This window comes from Varroa destructor, unplaced genomic scaffold, assembly GCF_002443255.2.
Source record: "Varroa destructor unplaced genomic scaffold, Vdes_3.0 BEIS01000001.1, whole genome shotgun sequence".
In the NCBI taxonomy this organism is placed as follows: Eukaryota; Metazoa; Arthropoda; class Arachnida; order Mesostigmata; family Varroidae; genus Varroa; species Varroa destructor.
This window is the reverse complement of record NW_019211454.1, coordinates 70,320,071-70,340,207: the sequence shown is the minus strand read 5'-3', so window position 1 is coordinate 70,340,207 and position 20,137 is coordinate 70,320,071. Positions and strand designations below refer to the sequence as shown.

General features: G+C 39.9%; 1 protein-coding gene across 3 annotated transcripts in view; it reads left to right on the top strand.

Annotated features, from left to right (window-relative positions):
* The first annotated feature begins 4,021 nt into the window (after positions 1-4,021).
* The window catches only part of bsk (mitogen-activated protein kinase dJNK), a 32,336-nt gene continuing 16,220 nt past the window's right edge, over positions 4,022-20,137 (top strand). For all 3 annotated transcript variants that reach the window (XM_086980471.1, XM_086980468.1, XM_022790724.2), the window contains exon 1: positions 4,022-5,188. The gene's annotated coding sequence lies outside the window, so the exon portion shown is untranslated. The remainder of the gene's footprint in view (positions 5,189-20,137) is intronic.

Sequence of the window (20,137 nt, the reverse complement as noted above, 5' to 3'; positions counted from 1 at the left end):
AGCTCTAAAACGGTCTATTGTAGCTCAAACTTGATGTTTTGAGTCTATTACCCTTAAATATATTCTCAAATAAGATGCCAGAGGCCTGCTGGGTTATGCACGACAGACTTCTGACAGCTTATTTTAAGGCCTGCAGCAACTTTGTTCCAAAAAGGCTACAATGCTATGGACGCTGTATAAATAGCGCATTAATGCCATGTCTTAAAAGTAGCATACTTAGGATTGGTATGAGAATCCGCATATGGTTAATCTGAATTAACTTACTTCATCAATGCCTTACGTGGATTACAGCCAATTTGGCCAGGCTACTAAAAATGTATGCATGACGACCGTCCAGGGAACCGACGGGCATGTCCCTTTTATTTTAGATATTTGCATCGGTGGGTCTATGGCGTAATCACATAGGAATCTCCTAACGGTTTAGAAAGCTAGGCAGCAGGATCACAAATTTCCACTGCAAGACCTATCGTTAAGTGTCAGATTCTCTGAGGAGGCCCGGCCATGGCTAGCATCCCTCATTTCGCCCTGGGCAGAACGGCTGGATCGCTTAAGGAGCTTCCTTGTAGTACGGGCGTTATTTGTTCTGTGCAGCCTGAATGAGTGTTTAGGCAGTTAGAACCAGGGATACAGCTGAAGCTTGCAGCATTTGCTTCAGTTCTTGTAAACCTGAAACGCATAATTTTTAAAATCTGACACAAATTCTACTAAAGGAGTGTGAAGATCAAATGGAGGTGCGTCGGTTGTAGAGTGCGAAGGTCAGTCGAACGAGGTACCGCTATGCAGCTATATAAAACGTAGTTCTTCTGTTGCACTATGTGAAGTCAGTATCTGACCTGTCGACAATTGCTTTTGAAGCATCTGAAAGTGTAAAATCTGTTCTTATAGTTTTATCTAGGTGTGCATCTGTGCAAATCTATGGGGAAAAGGGTGTTGCATTAAGGACGTAGAGAAAAAATCGTTGCAGTAGTATTTCTCGACGATTAACTTGTGTTTTTCGTGCTATACATCTAATACTTAAGCTATTAAGTATTACTGCGAGCAGCCCTCGACGCTAATCCTTCATGAATGCGAATTCGACAGTTCGCCAGTCACACTTGTATACACATATGTGACAGCATTTACTCAATCGGTACGCTATGTGGCTGCCTTTGAATGTTTATTGACAAACCTCGTCTATGCAAAATTTGATGTTATGGAAACGCTCTCACTAGAAGCACCACTGTGGCGCTGCGCACTCGTAAACGTGTTGATAAATACAGATTGATATTCTCGAATCGTGCTCAATAATACTCTTGAATAATAATGCTGCTTAATTTGAAATACGCTACCCTTTCTCGATTCTCCATGGCGCGGTATTACTACCTGTATCGCATGCGTATTTGTCGATTTCGACAACAAATCAATTAAAAACATTTTAAGACCTACATGTATAGAAAACGAATAAAAAATGTGATGATTGCATCACGTCCTCGACCCGAAGCCTGAGAAAATCTTTGCCACGACCCGATGGCTGCCATTCAGTGAATTGTCAAAACGAAATCGACTTTCCAGTGCCGTCTCTACTACTACGGCAAGCATTTTTTTTTTTATTCTTGTCGCGACAGCTACCGCTTCTAGCCATATTGGTCCGGGTATGAAATCCCAATTTAAACATTGAAAATATAATTGAAATAAAAGTAGCAATTATTCTTCCAGTGGAACAGGACTCGTTGCTCCTGAGCATACGGCCGTTAATGGTATATGTAATTGAGTAACCTTATATGAGTCATTGCGAATGTCGAAGGGACAATCCGCTTTGTAGCCATGATATCGAGGTAACAACTAAAAAAGAATGGGATACAAGATGCAGTATTTTTATACTGAATTAGAGTAACAGTAGAAAACTTTCTGACGGTCCGTATTAGGTGAAAGTGTGCAATTTTAATGTCGGGGTAGGTATCTATCTACATCGTTTATGGCAACCTAGCTTTCAATCGTCGCTTAGTAGTGTCGCTGTGTCGTCTTGTTGCCACCCTCGCCATTTTGGAAATCGAAAATTCTAACCGTTCACTTTGTCCACTAAGTATATTAGACCTGTAAAAACGTTGTATATTAGATATATAGATGTTGGTTTATTTTTTTCAGTGTAAAGTCATATTATATATAGTACCTGATTTTCTAATGTTTACAGCTTCCTTTTGAGAGACGTGAATCTCGATGGATATAGCAGTTTCGTGGATTTTTCTGTAGTAATAAATATAGTGTATGTAAATCGTATATGAAATTATTCCCAGATATTTCAACGCAACGTATATATGTCATTTTGAAGAATACGTAACTGCAGTGAGCGTTCCAATAGTGGAGAAGTTACCCAAATCGAAGTCTTCTGTTTTTACGTACTTAGGATAAATTTCGGGAAGATTAGTTACGCTGTTGCCGGCTTAAAAGTAGTACAAAAATTATGAGGCAGTAAGGGGCACATTAAGTAAACCGTGAATATGTGTGGTTAAGTTCAAAGCCCACAGTACGATACCAACATCTCCAATATAATAATTATTCATAAACATTTGGTGAGGGCAAAGCCGACATGATAACCTACGACTATAATGCTGAGAGCTCACGCAGCGTAGCGATAGGCATGTTAGGGACATAGCGATGCCAGGAGTTCGTCTAAAAGTGACGATGTTTGACAATACAATTTCATACAATACCATAGTTAAGCTCATCATCGAAAAATGTCAGTGTGTTGATATAAGGAAAGAAATTTGCGTCAGCGTTAGTTGTTTCGGCATTCAGCAAATGGCTTCCCTATGGTACACATAAGGCATGACCCGTTATAGATTCGACTTTTGCTTTTAAATTGTTTTTTGTTGGAAAACCGTCTACTCTACTAAAATGTATGAGATATGATATAACTATCAACTCAGAATATATATACCATGTGCGGCATCAATCTACAGAGTACATACATACAATGTTGTATGTTTATACTCTGTAGAACCGGCGTAGGATTAGTGTTATCCACTTGGAACTTGAAGGAACCTTACTAGATGATGCACTGTATTACCCAGCGAGAAGTTTCATAAATCTGCGCTGAATTTCGCTTTCATGAACGTGAAGAAGCAGTTTCAACTTTAAGATTATGGTTGTCAAAGCAAAAAAGTGGACTATGGATCTTCAGCGCACATATGCCTCGCACATGAAATTTTAATTGCAGTTTTCCTATTAGGCCAATTTTGCTCACTTAATCCAGTTCTGAAAATGGCAAGACATACCTTTGTAATTTTTTGGGGTAAATATGAGTGGCCCGGCCAGGAAATTCTGTACGTCTCGGCTGGAAAAACCCACTTCAAAATACAAAGTACTATCCCGAGAGCTGCGCGTTTTGTCCGAACTGTACCAGAGACATATCTTATTCTCAGCCAGATTTGGCTTTAATATTTACAGCCTTCGGGCTGGAATTAGAAACAGATCATCGAGAGTAAATATCCAACATATAAAGTGGACTGTAGTCCTCTTTTAAAGTAGTACACCATTTATTAAGTTTCCTCTGGTATACCTGAGACAGCGTACTGACCCAATTTGTTAATTATATATATTTGCGATTATTTGTGATTATTTGCATAAATATTAACACTAATTATTTATCTAATATACAGATATTTAAGCCCACATATATACTTTTGTGGGTAGACCCAAGTAACCTGCTTTATGAGCAACTGGTAACTGCGTCAAAAGCACCACAAAGCGATTTTAGCATCTCAAGCGAAGTGAAACGTAATCAATATGTTTCACTAGCAATAAAATATACACCACACTAAGTTCCGTCTCGAAAATAGTCGAAAGAAGTACTATCCATTGGCTATCAGTAGGCGGTTCAGTGAAAGATGTATTATCGTGTCGTCCCAGCCGCTGCAGCAGTAGTAGCAAACGCAACATCGAATCGCCCGTCAAGGAAGGAATGTTTTGTTCTAAATGCGTTCATCCTGTGCGTGGGAGCGGACTCTGCCTGTCTGACGACGGCTGCTACAGCTGCTGCTGTTCATTAATGGTGAACGTCTAGTTCTTACATATGAGTCAATACCAGCAGCAGTTATCTGTCGTCTGTGTCACTACCGTCGCTGTTGCGACCGCTGCTGCTGCTCTTTTCTTTCGTTGGTACTGTGGCGGTAATGGTACTGTGCTACTGCTTCTGTTTGTGGCCGTTAGTGGCTGCGTGCTACTTTGGTTGGGGGACAGTGAGTTCTCCCTCGCCCTCCGACGGCGACCGACGACAGACTATGGCTGTTACCGGTTGTTGCTACTGCTGATGGTCGCCACCGTCATCGTCGTCTGTGCGTGTATGTGTTTTGTCGGCTTACCGTGTCCTGTCTGGGTTGTGCTGCGTGTTCATGTGCTGCTGCGGCTACTGCTGCTGTTCGTCGGCCAATGCTCTGTCCGGTGGTGCTGTGCTGTGGCGGTTGGCTGTGAGAAGAAGAGATTGTTTCTATTCTCGTTGCTGTTTTCGCCACTGCTGCTGCCGCTGCTACTCTCGAAGTGCCGCTGTTAGTTGGGAGCTTTGGTCTGCCGTGCTGCTGCTGAAAAGAGTGTTTGTCCTCCGGCCGCGCCGGACTTGACCATCATTTCGAGTGGGGATGTTCGGCCCGTTCAGCGTTCAGTTTGTGCAGCGCGTTGTGTTCCCTTTAACAAAAATCAGATCGCTAAAACGAGCGATAGAATACCTTTGGGATCAGTAGTTGGTGCGTACTATGTGTTCGATCCTCTCCTGGCGCCTAATTGCTGCCAAACGTCCACCGATTGATCAGTGCTGTCGCTGCCGCCATCGCGATACGGTGTGCATTGGGCGCTGTAACCATATAGTCAAAATCATAACAACGCTATTCTGGCTGTACCCCTGCACAGTGTGATTTTCTATGGAGACCATTATTCTGAGTGGCGGTAATTTTTGTGTAAGCCCGATCCTTGTGCGATTATAATAATCCAGTGGGACGAGTGCGCTAGTAGTTTCAGGCGTGTTAAACGCCCTGCTTCGGCGACTACCCAAGCGGTAACGAAGGCGATTCTTCTCTTTGACTCTATTATCTGCCACCTGACTTCTGCCTGCAGATCTATGCCAGTAAAAGACGGAGTTCAGTTCTAATATCGTTACATTGAGCGTCAATAACTGCCAACTACGCTCGAGAATATCTCGGGGAAGCGCAGCGACCGGGTAAGCAGCTGCACTTTAGAGCACATGTACGACCACTTTTATATGAAACCAGCATTGAATAGCGTTATTGCTTTCTACATGGACATATTTTTGGTGAATTATATTTTTATGGTTATTCCTCAACCGTTGTTCACAGGGTACCCGTTGGGTTGTTCGGGGGAGTCGTCGGTTGTACGAACCAAGCTAAAACTGGTTTCATAGAAATGCGAAATTTCTATTCAAGCTCATTGAATACTTTCCTCATGAAAGCAAAGTGCTGAACAATTTTGTCTTTAAATATAATATGACTTTTTCACACTGAGCTGTACTGTTTTTTCATTTTACATACACTCGCTGGATGTAACGCTGCAATGATCATGGTAACAGTTATTCTGGATATTAGTAAAGAACTGCCAATGCTCGTTTGAAGTCCCGTGTGAATTCAGTAAATACCCGGGAAAATCCGCTAAACAACTCCTGTTAAAGTTCCTCGTAGTAACATATTTTCAATCATGTTAACACAGTCTTCAAATGTCCTATGATTACCAATTCAATTAATATAGCTCATTTCCCATTTCGCCCGTGCTGCTGATTCTAAAAGTTGTTAGAGATGTCAAAATTATTGGGAGCGAATGCTTACAGCTGCAGATAAATGGTTACCATCGTTGTCGAACGGTGCCGATATCATCACCGTAATAGCTCGCCCCAACTTGTCGCGGTGCCTTTCGCCGGCACCGCCGCTATGGTGATGTCTGGTGAACCCTGAAAGAAACATTCAGCAAGTCCAGAAAGCTAACACTGTTCAACAATGGGCTCCTCCGCAAGGAAACAAAAAGGGAAGATGAGGTTAGATCGTGGGGTACTAGCGCCGATTTGATAATCGTTCAGTGATCTTTAATTCTTCGCATCAATAGCGAGGCACTAGTCGAGTGTGCAGAAGAAATACTTCTGACCATTGTCACGCTTACTTTAGCTCTACCAGGCGAGCAGCTGGAGCGGCACGTCGACATGTAGTAGAATGAAATTCAGAAATCGTTTTGCTTTCAGCAAAGCACCAGACGTATGTAGCTGTTCTCGACTGTCGTCTAGGTACCTAAAGTAGAAGCGCGTAACTGAAATAAAACAGGGATGTTTAAGGAACACAGCCGAACATCTTGAGCTCGCTGTTATATTCCCTGCAGTTTACGAATCGCCGAATTGTCCGATGTTATCATAGCTACTGCTTCGCGTTAGATCTTGAACAGATATTGGCTATTGTTGATCATTTCAGTGCACAGACGAAACTAGCAACACATTTACGCTCGAAATCATTGTCTTAATCAAATTTACTTGGAAATAAGTTATGTAGAATGTGTGCACAATGATATAACATCAAATAATAACAGCAGCAGCTCAAGTGCGCGCAGTATTGTTGTTTATTTTAATAAGATAATTATTTCTACTACCAGGAGTAGCAATAATGTCTTTCGGTTCGTTGATTAGACGAGTGGTGCCTGTGCTGCTAGTACCGTTTATCGTCGTAGCTTCGTAGAGAGGCGCACCGTTTTCTGTGGCCGTTCTACGCTATTGCATGTTTTCTTCGCCCCGGGTAGTGTGTGTACTGTAGCAGTTCGCCAATATCGTAAAATAAAAACTGTCATACAATACAGCTGGCTGGTGCACAGAGAAGGGGGCAACTGGCTCACACATGACAAGCGAAGTCCCTAGGGAAAGAACAATTCCGAAGCAGATTGAGAGAAGAAACAAAAAAAATGGGTGAACTTATGTCACATTAACGCAAACTATAGTCACTAACAGCGAAAGGCTGTGCTTGCATAGGGAGGGGAAAGAGGTATCGTAACTACGCCCTATTTGTGCGCTGACCCAACGTTATGGTAGCAGTAAGGCGCGCTGTATACGGTCACCCGTGCCCAGTGAGAAACTTCAAAGATAGCGATAGGAATCAGCTTCATCGTAAACTTTGTTGTTGTTACAAGGTCTAACGGGTGTCGATGCTGAGCTCGATATGAAGCGATTGCTGCGGCGTAGTTTTGGCAATGGCAGCCAGGACCGCGTTATACATCGAATAGCAAAAGCCGCAGTAGCATACATAGGGCACGATAGTACGTACCGAGAGTTTCCAACAGCTTCCTGCTGCTGCTTGCACATTCATTGGGCAGTTTTCCGATAAATGTTGTATGCTGTTCAGACTGTCAACAATGTGTATTACACCAGAGTAACAGAGCTTATTTATAAGCTTGCCATATCGCAAGTTGTACACCGAGGCCTTCCAAGGGACTGATATGATTCCACATTGTAGCACGAAAAAGATGAATATAACACAGTTATACTACTAGCCTTTATGGGGATGCTTAATTTTTTCTTATAGAGATTATGTGATGATGGTTAACATAACAGTTATCAAAACACAATGTTTGTATTGAAATTGTGTTAAAAGTGTGTTACGTTTTCGACGATTAATGCGGCCCCTTGTTTAACATATTCGTTTGTCGTCTCCATGAGGATTAAGGGCACCTCCGACAAATAGCAACTAAAAGAAAAACGAAATTTCTAGCACAACCAAACGTTTGAAGGAACGAGAGCTGGTTAATAGCTCTATAATATGATGAAGCGTGTCACTACCCACAGTTATGCGCGCCTTTCACTTGTACATGAAAAACTTGTTAAGCACGTTTTTGTGCTCACGTTGAAAACCTTTAACGTGGGCACAACAACACTGGTTATGTTTTATTATTCGTTGTTATTGTTTGTCAAATATGATTTTGCTAACTCAAAAAATAAATGATATCAGTGAAGCTTTTGTTTAACAGTGTTAGCTTTTCATCGGCGAATCAAAGATTTTCATGCGGTTCAAATGTTGCTATCTTCATCTCTTAATTAATTTAAGTTAATTGTAGACCTATTTTTTTTCTAATGAAAACTCATAACACTAATTAGAATGTAGTAAAAAATATAACTAGTCTTGAAATTATTTTAGATCTTGTCTGAACAGATGCGTATGTCCACCAACAGATAAGCTGCAGATCGAGAGATCTGAGCCATAGCCTTTCTGTCTTTTCAGAAAGCAAACCCGTTAATTCCGTAATGTATCTTACATATTATATTATTGATGTCATTTTGCGCCCCGTAATTTTAGTGTATATGCAGTCTGAAAAATAAATAACGTCGTCAATACCTTCACATCGAATGCTTGTGGGTGGCGGACCCTTGAGCTTGTTAATTTTATGGTAAGTGTGTTCACTGCTTCTTGCTTGAAGAAACACATTAAAATTTTTCTAATCCTTGGAAAGTTGATCGTGAATTTCTATTTAGTTAAGTCATCTACATTGAGTAGAAACTTAAACATGCGTACGCAAATGTATAGAAGTGGTAAAGGTATGGAAGGTACGTGGTCGGAGATTATCCACCATGTATGAAACATAACCAAAAATGAATTCTACATGATATCGTTTTAATCGTTATTGTCCATATGGCTGTTACCAGTCCACTGCCGGTAAACCGTACTGTGCTGGCTCAGGTCATAATGCTACCGGTCTCTGACAATTTAGTGGATTTCAAATTATTTTTCTGCTTTATTAGTAGATATCGTACTGGACATAGTGTTTATTGCACGGTGTTCTGGATAGTGCCTGCTTACCTAAAGGGGATCGTATTGTGCCAGGCTCGACTTGACAATTTTATTTATATGTCGCCCTTTGTCGCCTGCTTAAATCACACTGAAGTAAGATGTCGATGAATCGATACTTATTATTATTATTATTACGGGACCGTATTTATATAATTTTTCTGTAACGTTGCATTTGTGAGCTTGTTATAATTGTTCTTTTGACAACGCGAGGTTTTGAGCTAAAAGCCATGCCTTTGGCCAAATCAAAAGAATACTTAGTTTTTTGTTAATTGCTTTTTAAATAGTTGATTATCAGCTGTTTTTTTGGATGAATATAAAAATATATGTGTTAAAATTTAATGCTGTAGGCATGAATTGTTGCGTGATTACTCATTGAATCAATATAAAAATCGAAGTCAACGAGTACTACAGAGCGAAATATTAATGACAGATCCGTGACTGCTAGGTACATACGTTCGATATGAGGGGAAGTTTGGTGGTTAACACGTTTGAACTGCCGGTTTCGGCGGAACTAACGTTTAGTAGGTCATTTGATCTTCGAATTTATGTTATAATGATGATAAATTATGTTATTATTATGAAAAGAGATAAAAAGTATTATATTTTTACCTACAAGAAACCATCAGTTTTTGAAAATGAGTGCGAATCAAGCACTCTGTATCTCTGAAATGCATACGGCTCAGAAATCTCCGCTCACAGATTTGGGTCGTCCAAACGTTTGTTTATAAGATGTTCATCTGACTGCAAAGAATCAAAACAGCCGTTTTGTCTGTTACACAGCTATATTTTTCAGACTGGTGTTTTCATAGGAATTACTACATCGAGTTATACTACATGACTACTGTTGCGACTATACGGGCCAAAGTGAGGTGATGCTACATGGACCACTGTGTTAGAGACCTGTATGGAACAGGATGTCACTAATGGTCAATGTGATATAAGGATTTGTTTAATATACATATATCATGTTCCGAAAATTATAATGATGGTTAACCACCATATACCGCGCATTGTTATAGTTTCCCTTAAAGTGTTCAAATACGATCCTTAGATATGTTAATGTTTGGTATATTCCAGCCAATTCCTGCTTTAAGCTGTCTAAAAAAACCTATCAATACCTGCATTAAACTAATCTTTCATTAGCTTGCCACTGAAGAAGTACTAAGCATTGACTTCTCCGGCCAACATCATAGCACTTGCTCCGAAGTTAATGATTTGCTCTATATGTTTGTTGAATAACCGATTTATTCATACAATGTCGCGAATGGGCCCATTCTGGCTCACGTAAAGCTACTTTAAAGGACCACATTGAACAATATAACTGATATTTTTCTGGGATACAAGTACGGTTGTGAATTTTATGTTAGGTTATAAAATCTTGGAGTTTTTAGCGAACATAGTTTTCTCATGTCAACCATTAATCTCAGTAATGACGTAAACTTGATTCTTTCCCATAAAACCTTGCTATCCCACATGCCGTATTGATGACATTGTAGTCGGCAGCACAATGGCATGTTACATTACTTCTTGATTTAAAACAGTTTAGTTTGCTGATCTACTCAGAGGGTCTGCATAGCGCTATGCGATGTAGGTTGTCTGTTTTGGCATTTGTAATTCCGTAAAAGGAATACAGATTGCTTGCAACTTTACATTTGTTTTGTGTATTTGTTGTTCCACTACGGTGATGTAAACGCCTGGCGTATTTGTCTCCAACAAGATTCACCAAACGGATAGGCCGAAGGTTAACGGTTGTATTGCAATATTCGTGATTATGTTCGATCGAAGGCTTTTTTAGAGTCGGAATTCCTAACCTCGTGTGAAATCGAGGTCGAACAAGCACTCTTATCCTGATTCATAGTTTTAAATATGGTAAACTGTATGGTAGCTGATTATTCATTCGTGATGTATACGTATAATCAGGGTAATAATAGTCGAAATATTGTTTCGTATTTTTACGAACCATGAATGACCGGACCACCGATATTCGAATTTGTTGCTGTTTAGGTCTATAAATTAATTAATTAACTAATTAAAACATGGGAAAAGTGTTGCTTGTAACTGCTACTGCTTCAAAGGTAGTAAGTTAATCACTTATTTAATTTTTATTAAAATTATTTATTGAAAATATATTCTCATGAAGTTGAATTCAAATTACAGTGTTTTTGCATTGTGTTCCTTGTAAACTTTTAGTCCAGTGTTCATATCAGACTTGTACACCCTTTGCTCCGCTTAATGAAATTAAATGAATATAGAGAAGCAAAGAGATTATCTTGTTTGCAGTTATTACTTCTTAGTGTAAACACCGATTATAATAACTCAAAATGCTTACCAATTTAGTGGTTCGCCAGCATTCGTTATATCGCATATGATGAATATCTAATCCTCGCTATAGGAACTAAGTTGCTCGTTTCCCCGTAACTAGGACAGACGGGTTTTAATGTTCTTCTATGCGTACGTATTTTGCAAAACTACTTGTGTCTGTCTGTGAGTGTTTCTTTGTGTGTATTCTACACCATAATACATGTACGACCCCAGTTACAAAATGTCGTCTTCTGTAGTCTTTAAGACGATCACGTCATCTGAACCCTCGACCGATGGCTGTTGGTCGGCGGTTTCTTTCTCCTCATACATTTTCTGCTTCGCTGCATACCGCAGGTCCGCAGTCGACGCACCGTGGTCGCCTCGGTCGTCTACATTATGTTTGATCGCGCTTCGGGCGCGGATACAAAGGACGGACGAAAACAAGGGAAAAAGGTATTGCAGAGAGGGGGAAGCACATATGTTTGTAAACGAGTTCTTGACGAAAAACGGCTCTGTAAAGGGGTTTTGCTATCTTTGGCCATCTTTTTTCCTCGTCCTCCTCCTCCTCCTTTTCCAGTTCGGCCTATGTACAGAAGATAACTACTTTCGTCTGGACGCACTTCGCACTGGGGCCTCGGCGAAGAACGACGCCCAAACGGGACGAGAGGGTTTCGAGTCACCCATTTTACCTTGCTTTTTCCTCCCGCTACTGCTGCCACCATCCAGCAGCGGGAAAAAAAACTGGGATGAAGCAGCGGGACGATGGAACGAGCTCGTTCGCTCCCTCGTCCAGTTGGTTGCACGGCGTAGCCCTAAATTCGACTCGTCTGGATGATGACACGTTCTTTACGCCTTATCCTTCCTTTTACCTATACATGTATCCTACGTTGAGTATTTGATTACATGCTTTCAATTCTTCTCTGTCCAGCTTTTTTCTAATTAGTAATCGTACCTTCATCTGTTTTATCTTGCTGTTTAGCTCACCCGCTTACTCATTCACTCGCACGCCGCTTAGTTCTAGCGGAGAATAGATAGAATACACGCACAGTGCGCATTGACCTTGTTTTTCAATCTTTTCTTTCTCCAGAACCTCCACTTAGAGTTGAGTTTGCTCTACAAATCCCGCTTTCGGGTCTGGTTGATAGTTTTCAGTCGGTGGCAGTACGTTATTAAGAGAGACAAAAAGACGACTTTTCGGGTCATCTAAGAAGCGTATTCCTTTTTTGTTTATGTTGATGAGTCATTCATTCTGTGCCGTATTTTGCTGAAGTAGACATATCAACTGCACCAAATCATCGTCAGTATCGTTTTGCAAATTTGCCTATTTATAATATCTGTAGCCCCCATAGCTTTTTCTTCCTCTCCACGTCTTTTTTTGTAGGCAGACAGTAGTAAAGTTATCATTATTTTCATTAAATTATGCCATAGTGGAACTCAGTTGACTTGCATAGTATAGTCAACGCACTACAATGACCTTACAACAGTCAATCAGCTGTAGAACGTTTGGTAGTATAAGTGTTGCAGCAACAGTCGCCTTCTGCCCTTTCAACTCTTTGCCAGGCTACCCCTTGGGAACACATTCCCTCCGTCAAATCCTATGGTATAACGCCCTGCCTGTGTTGTTCGACAGTTTACAGTCTAACTCTGACTTATTTAGATCCGGGAGCTATATTTCTCTCCTTTTATGCCAACGCTCACTTACAATGACCCTGTCCTGCTTCGGCCGGCTAGTCACCTTCTGTTTTCCTCCACTGCTGCGGTCGGCGACAATATAGAAACTGTCAGAATCATGAAAGCGCGTCATGAGACTACGTAGACAAAGTCAACGATAGGGGCAGCGAAGGGAGCACTATCAGTAGGCACCGGGAACTAGAAAATTAAGCGTCTCTCTATGTGTGTGTCCTTGTCAGCTGACGTAGTAACAAAAGGCAAAGTGACGACGATGCAATGAAACGGTGTCGCTTGAGCAAACTGCTAAGTCCTACCCCTTCCGATAATGCTCGATTGGCAGAAATAACTGTGCGACTAACTACATTTTAAGCAGAAAATTGGGGTCACGTTGCAGCCCCAACAGGGTCGGAATATCCGTTTAGATTTTCTTCTCTACGTCAGCCGCTGAGGATGGACAGTCTTGGTGATGTAGAAACGAGGCGACGATGGAACTTTTGGCCGGCTCATGGAACGCTGGCGTGTTCTGCGTCTTCGAGAAGTGTCTATTCTTCTGACCTCGACGTGATGCATGCCTGTTATACTAAAGTTACGCTTATCTAATTGCCGCTTTTATCGATTTCGACGTGATCAAGTTCGCTGTTGTTGTGATATCAACGCGCGTTGTTCGCAAGTACTGTCGCAACTCTAGATAAATGCGTATATTTTGATGGCTTGTGAGAACCAGTTAGACTAAAGCCGAGCCTATTATTCGCTTACCATGTATCAAACTGTGACGGTAAACCAATTATGACTGGTTTAAGTGTTTGAACATAATAATTGCCTGCAATGCTAACACCATACATGATTTGGAAGTGCTAAGAAAGTCTACTCATAAACAGATCTAGTATTAACGATGACACACTGATGGATGATTGTATAATGAAAGTCCGGGAGAACTGGCGCAGAATGCGACCCCTGCTACAAGGGCACAAGTTGACTAGAACAATATCATGCCATCTCAAGTAATCTATGTAAGGTAATGGAATTATTGAAGTATTGTAGTTAAATTGCTAAAACAGTAATGCGATTCAGCATGGTGATCGTAAAACTCGATAATACTCGAGGTTGGACCAAAAAATTTGAACTTTGTTTGTTTGGGTAGATTCGAAAAAGTAATAGGCTAGCATTTACAATGTGCATTTCGTGTTTTTGGCTGATTGTAAGTGTTCTGGCATAGTTTGTATGTGTTGTTTAAGGGTAACATTTGATACGAATTAAAGAATAGTATATCGCGCTAGATGTTAGTGAAACTTTCCAGTCGCTTCATGTGAAATTAGATAGATATTCTTCCCATAATAACGATGTACGTATTGAAATATTCCTATCTACGAGGCGTAAGTTTGTGCTACTCTTCTATAGTACTATCTACAGTATAACTAGTAAACAGGAATGATAGCATGGTTTTCTCCCAAGGAGTGTCATGATTCTTCCGCTATGCTTTCTTTCCTCAGACAGAGGACTTCGGATCCTGCTAAATCTAATGTTGTATTTGATATCGGTAAATTAGTATCTTGGGATCACAGCGAGTATACGTACCGATACATAGACGCACGTCCGTATTTATATGTTACTACTATAATATCTATATGTATATATAGATATATATACTGTATATATATATATATATATGTATATATATAGGAGAGAAAATATTGGAAGTTGTTGCGTATTCCTGTAGCTTATAGGCTAACGACATAATAAACGCTCCGCCTACGGTATCATCAAGTTCCAGAAAAATCAAATTCATAATAGCAAATGTATTTTGGCGTTGGCGATAAGGAACTTCACGCCTATATTAAAATTAATCCTGAATTTGATAATCGACCGATCTATTCGTGTCACTGGTACTATTTTAGCATTGGCTTTTTGTTACGTGAATAGATGTCTCGTGAATATAGCTGAATACTCTGCGAGTACTACTGGTCCTGTAGGATGTGGAAAACATTGACGAACCAAATATTTAATGAAACAATAGTGCCTCATTCCATTGGATTGTCGAAAAAGTATTGATCCCTATTTTAGCTGGCTAGCTTTAAAGTCCTATATCTTGCTGCCGCGTTGAATCGGCATGTGACAGCAGTAGATGTGTTAAGATTGTTGGATTTTCCTTATTCTCATTGAAGACAGAGCACTTGAAGATGAGTACTGTTTTCGCAAAATAGTTTACAATAAAGACACAGATGCTACCCAGGCTCATAAAAAATGTGTGCTGTTTATGGCCAAGATGCGTCGAGATCGAGTAATTATGCACGGTGTCTACTTGATAAAACCGTTTCGATTATCCTGACTGACACGGCTTGTCATTGTGGCCGATAATGAAACGGGATTAAAGTTTCGGACCATTAGCGGAGATCCAAAACGCAAGTCTGGCGATCCTACGGCAATCCAAAAAGTCAGCTAACAACAAACAACTGCACTCACCCGTTCAAGAGTCAGCTAAGCCTATAATCGTTGGTGTCGTCATCTAATGTTTATTGTCAAGGTTGCGTACACCACGTAAATTCATTGAAGCATTCGAATTGATAGTAGTAGTAGTAGTAAGCTAGCTACATTGTAAGCTAGACATACTACTTATGAAGATCATGATTAAACTTCAGACCCAGGTTCTATTTAACCTTATTGGCGAACGCGTTTGTCGACTACTTCACATTGACTCGTTAAAGTCTCTCCATCATATCGAGATTCATCTCACCTGTCATGTAAAGTGTCTATTTATCTATCCCAATGTGTGAGGGAAAAGTTGATAAAACTAGTGACGAAGTTGAACAGAACCAAAGCGTCGGTAATCGTGGTATCGCTAAATAATTGAACATCTACCACCAAATAATTTTAAACCATTGAAAAACTGAAAAAATGAAAAGGATCTCGTTTCGGTGTTTCGGTATAACATTCATGTGATGCCAAAGAATTTAGTCGATCGCATTTTGATCTGCGAAATATCTGCAGAAATGCAGTACAATTAAGTAATTTTTCAAGTGGTTGATGACGCGTGAGGAAAAGTGTACGTACGACAATGTGCAAATAAAAAAAACATGTTCCGCAGTTTGTGGTAAAGCCAAAACTGACACCGAAAATGGCGCTACTGTGTTTGATGGAATCGGAAATAAATCGTACATTTTTAGTTTCTGCCACCTGGCAACAACAAACAGAGTTACGACAGGCCATTGAAAAAATCGTCCTCTTCCATAATAACAACTGCGTACATTTTCAATTATCCCGCTAAAATGCGGAGAACCTCGATGAAAAATTTTAGTGTATCCGCCGTGTAGCTCTAATCTTGCATCAGACGATGATCTGCTTTTTTTTTCTTACAATGTTATGTAACGGTTACAATGTAACGGAAGATCATCAATCAAAATGTCGCATTTGTTTAGTAATATTATTCTAACATCTGTTTCAATTTTAGCCTAAAGACGGTCAATATTTTTCCGACAATCCTATACGCAGAGCAACGGCACGTAAAGTCACAATGGCAACTTGTTGTGGTATCTCGTTCCTAAAGTATGCAGTTGTTTACAATAGATATGGTATAAATGTCGTTTTTATTTTTTTCGTATTTCGTAATTCGTTAATTTCGAAATCTTAATTGAACTACGTTGTCTCAGAAGCCTGCTTCACATACTTAATCTATATATCCTATGTTTAGATATCTGTCTATAACACATATTTACTGGCTGGTTAAGTTCCGTTACGAACGAACATATGAAAGTTTTAGTTAAAAGACAGTTAGAAAAGCGCCTAGATGATAGTCAGATTACGTAAGAAGATTAAATATAATTATTTCTGGAGTTGCACAATCCGTAATCGCTATAAATACTTAAGCCCTATGGAAGTGTAGCATGCACTTACATAACAAACAATTTAACAGAAAACTTATTGTCTTACATAAGAGAGTTACAATGTCTTACATAAGATATACAGAAGCTTTCACGGATGCCCTGAGCCTTTCTTTTGCTCGCTCTCTACCATGCTAACACTTTCCATTAAAATGCATGTTTGGCCCGCGTTTTTGGGCGACGTGGATACTTTTAAACGACGTTGTGCAACAGGCGAAATGTCGACAATAGTGTGTCAATAGCGACCAATATGACAAAAAAATCGTTTGCGAATTCGGCATCTTTTAGTTGCATACACTTTAGCTACAGCAGCGTGGCTTCACCCGAGATGCTGGACCCGTCGTGTGTATGTAAAACGTCGTACTAGATCATGCAATATCTATTATTTTAGTTCTTCGTTGCCTCAAGTTTAGCGGAAGTCCCTACCTAGAATTTACTTAGTACTCAATAGGTCTAAAATAAAACCACTCTTAGTTTTCAAAGAGATCGAGGAAAACTTTTTCAAGTGATAAGCAAAACTTCCCTAACCGCCTAATTTGATGCTAAAGTTTGTACGCAGGAATGATTGTCTCGTTCAGTCCTTCTGTAGAATATGTAAAAATAACATTAACCGTGTACCTTAAAAAATGCATGAGTATTTCCAATAACTTGTGGGCAATGGCTATTTTTTTTATATAATGTAAGGTTGCTTTTTTCGAAGCATTTCTCTTACACGACACAACAGTTCGGCCGCCCATAGTATCTAACCAAAGAAAGTCTGCTTCGTAATATGATGATTAAAAAAAAAGCTTGATTGCGATACCATCTAGGAAGAAGACCCGATAATCGTTGATATAGCCAACCATCGAAAACGTTGTGACCATAATAAGAGGTCATATATGAAAATTTTTTTAAAAAATACCCCGTAAGAGTTGAATAAACATAAATTTTTCTGCATCATGGCTTCCTGTTCACTTCATCGAAGATTCACTTAAACTTGCCAGGCGATTGAAATTAAGAATAGGTAAAATATTTCCATAAGGCTATTACTAGGAAAGGTTACTGAGGGCGTTTAACCTATTCTAGGATACAATATGACGGTGAGATATAAATGATGGGATGGCATGGACACGTGCTTTAATAGCTATGCATTTAGTATTTTAACAACGAGCATTTTTGTCATTGTATCACTTTAATAATTCTGTACAAGTAGAAAAAAAAATTTGCTTAGTTCATTTCCGCAGCGAGATTCGTGGTGATCGGAGGCTATGTTAGGCTGCTATACAGATTTCAGGCCGCAGCCTAGACTGATCTGAATCAACGTGCACATCACGCTAATATATTACTTAAATTACAAGTAACTTCATAGATGTATAAAAATCATACTTGCAATTGAGGCTTTAAAAATGTGACTTCGTTACATTTACCCTTGGAGTGCTGAAGTCAGGTGAAATTGCTAACGAACGTGCCTGATCTGTGCATTTTATTCGCACTAACCTAATGCGGAACTTGAAATACGGATCGCATTGTATTTAACAGCTGGCAGACAATTGTTTCAGGTAGTTCGACTTTGTACACTGTAATTGGAGTTCCACCTGATCGCGACAAATTATAATCGAACGTGTCTTGACTTCTGAATACTTCAATACTAACGATGTGATAATTTTTAGCACCCTAGCAATTATTGCCTGCCGTACAGTTATATAACCTACCACAGCTCATATTATAAACCTGCAGTTCCTTTTTAGCCTCGCTGGATGTCTTTTAGATAGTGTTGTTTTCTGAGGTAACACAAAGAAAACAGATATTCTATAAACAACTAATCGGTGTCTTGACCTTACTGTTACTAGCGCGAAAGGCAGTGCTTTAGTGCGAAAAATGCTTCATCCTGAATGAACCATAACAACAATACTGTTCCCTGATATATGGGGATGCATTACCAAAAAACTATGACATGCCATTGCCGCTAAGAAGGTACACTTAGAAACACACAAGGTAACCGACCTAAACTCAGTCTGAATGAAAACAATAGCGTAAACAAATGGGCGGACGGGAAAACGATAAAAAGAAGTGAAGACCGAGGAAAGTAATGACAAAGTAAAGAACAGCGATATTTATAGCGATAGCCATCAAATAATCCCCACGGCGACAACAGAGGTTGGAAAGTGATACCAATGTTTTGTCAACTTGAAATAGAAAGAAAAAGACCGATAAAGCCGGAGGAGGATGAGAAGGCGAAGACTGCGTTGAGAAAGAAAGAGAAACAATGAAGGGTAGGTGTAAAGGAAGAATTTGAGAAAACGAAAAACAACATAGTCGCCGTAAACGTTTTGAGCTCCGTTCAGCCCTATTCTTAACAGCACAGAACAGCAGAAGTGTCCCAAACCATAACAGTTCAAGCTAAATTAACGATTTTAGCTAGAAGAGTTTCCGCCGCTGCTAAGCAGAGTGGAATCCCTCTTATATCTACTGTATCTGTATTTGAGAGCCGATGACGACCCAGGACGCTGGTTATAGAATTATCACACGCTAGCGCAGGGGGAGGCGAAGAAGAAAACTAAGACGACTTGCTTACGGATTCTAAAGAAATAGAAAAGGAACGACGAATTGAAGCGTGGTCGGCTTCAGGAATAGAAGGGACAAAATAAGTAGTCGGAGCTGAAATGGGCCCTCGGCTTTCATACAACGATTTGAACAGGGGAAGCAGAAGGTAAAATCTAGACGAAACTAAACAGCGACACAACGGCTGAGTGAAGTAGAAAGAAGGTCCTGCCTAGAATTAAGGAGAGCGTCGTAGGAAGGCGTTTAAGCAAAACAAGCGCCATTACGGGCTGAACGACAAGGGAAAGCGGAGTGGAGATCTTTTATACTACAGGCCTTAAGCTGTCAAGCGGTAGCGACGCATCTTAAGCTGTGGCGCAACTTTTCTTGGTTTCCGTATAGGCAAGTTTGATAGGGATGACGACGATCTGAAGAAGACATAACGAAGCATTCCGCGTTAGATCCTTAATCTAATCGCTAATTGTACTTTCACTGTGGTCCTTATTATGACCTGTTATCACTGGTTGATCTGGTATACAAAGGGGTGAAAGGTTAGTCCGCTCCGATAATTCTAGTTTTTTAGAGATATGGATGTACTTTTGGCGTGCAACGAGTATTTTGATGGCCTTCGTTGCAGGCCATCAAATATATATATACATATATATCTTTTTCAGTAGCTTGTAAAAATAATTAGTAAATAATATAGTAATAATAAGGGTTAAGAAGTAGATTATAAACAAATATAATTTCCTTAAATACTCTGAATTAAATTTGTCATTTCTTAATACTAAACAAATAGTCAGGGTAAGCAGCAATAACCTAGGTGTTCTTCTCAAGCAGCAGTGGTGGTATTTGACGTTATGACACTCACTCGGATCCATTTCCTTGATCTAGGTCTAGGCTGAAATTAGCTGTTACCAAAAAAATCCGAATCAGTAAAGTGTGCAGCCCATATTAAGTACATACATATATATA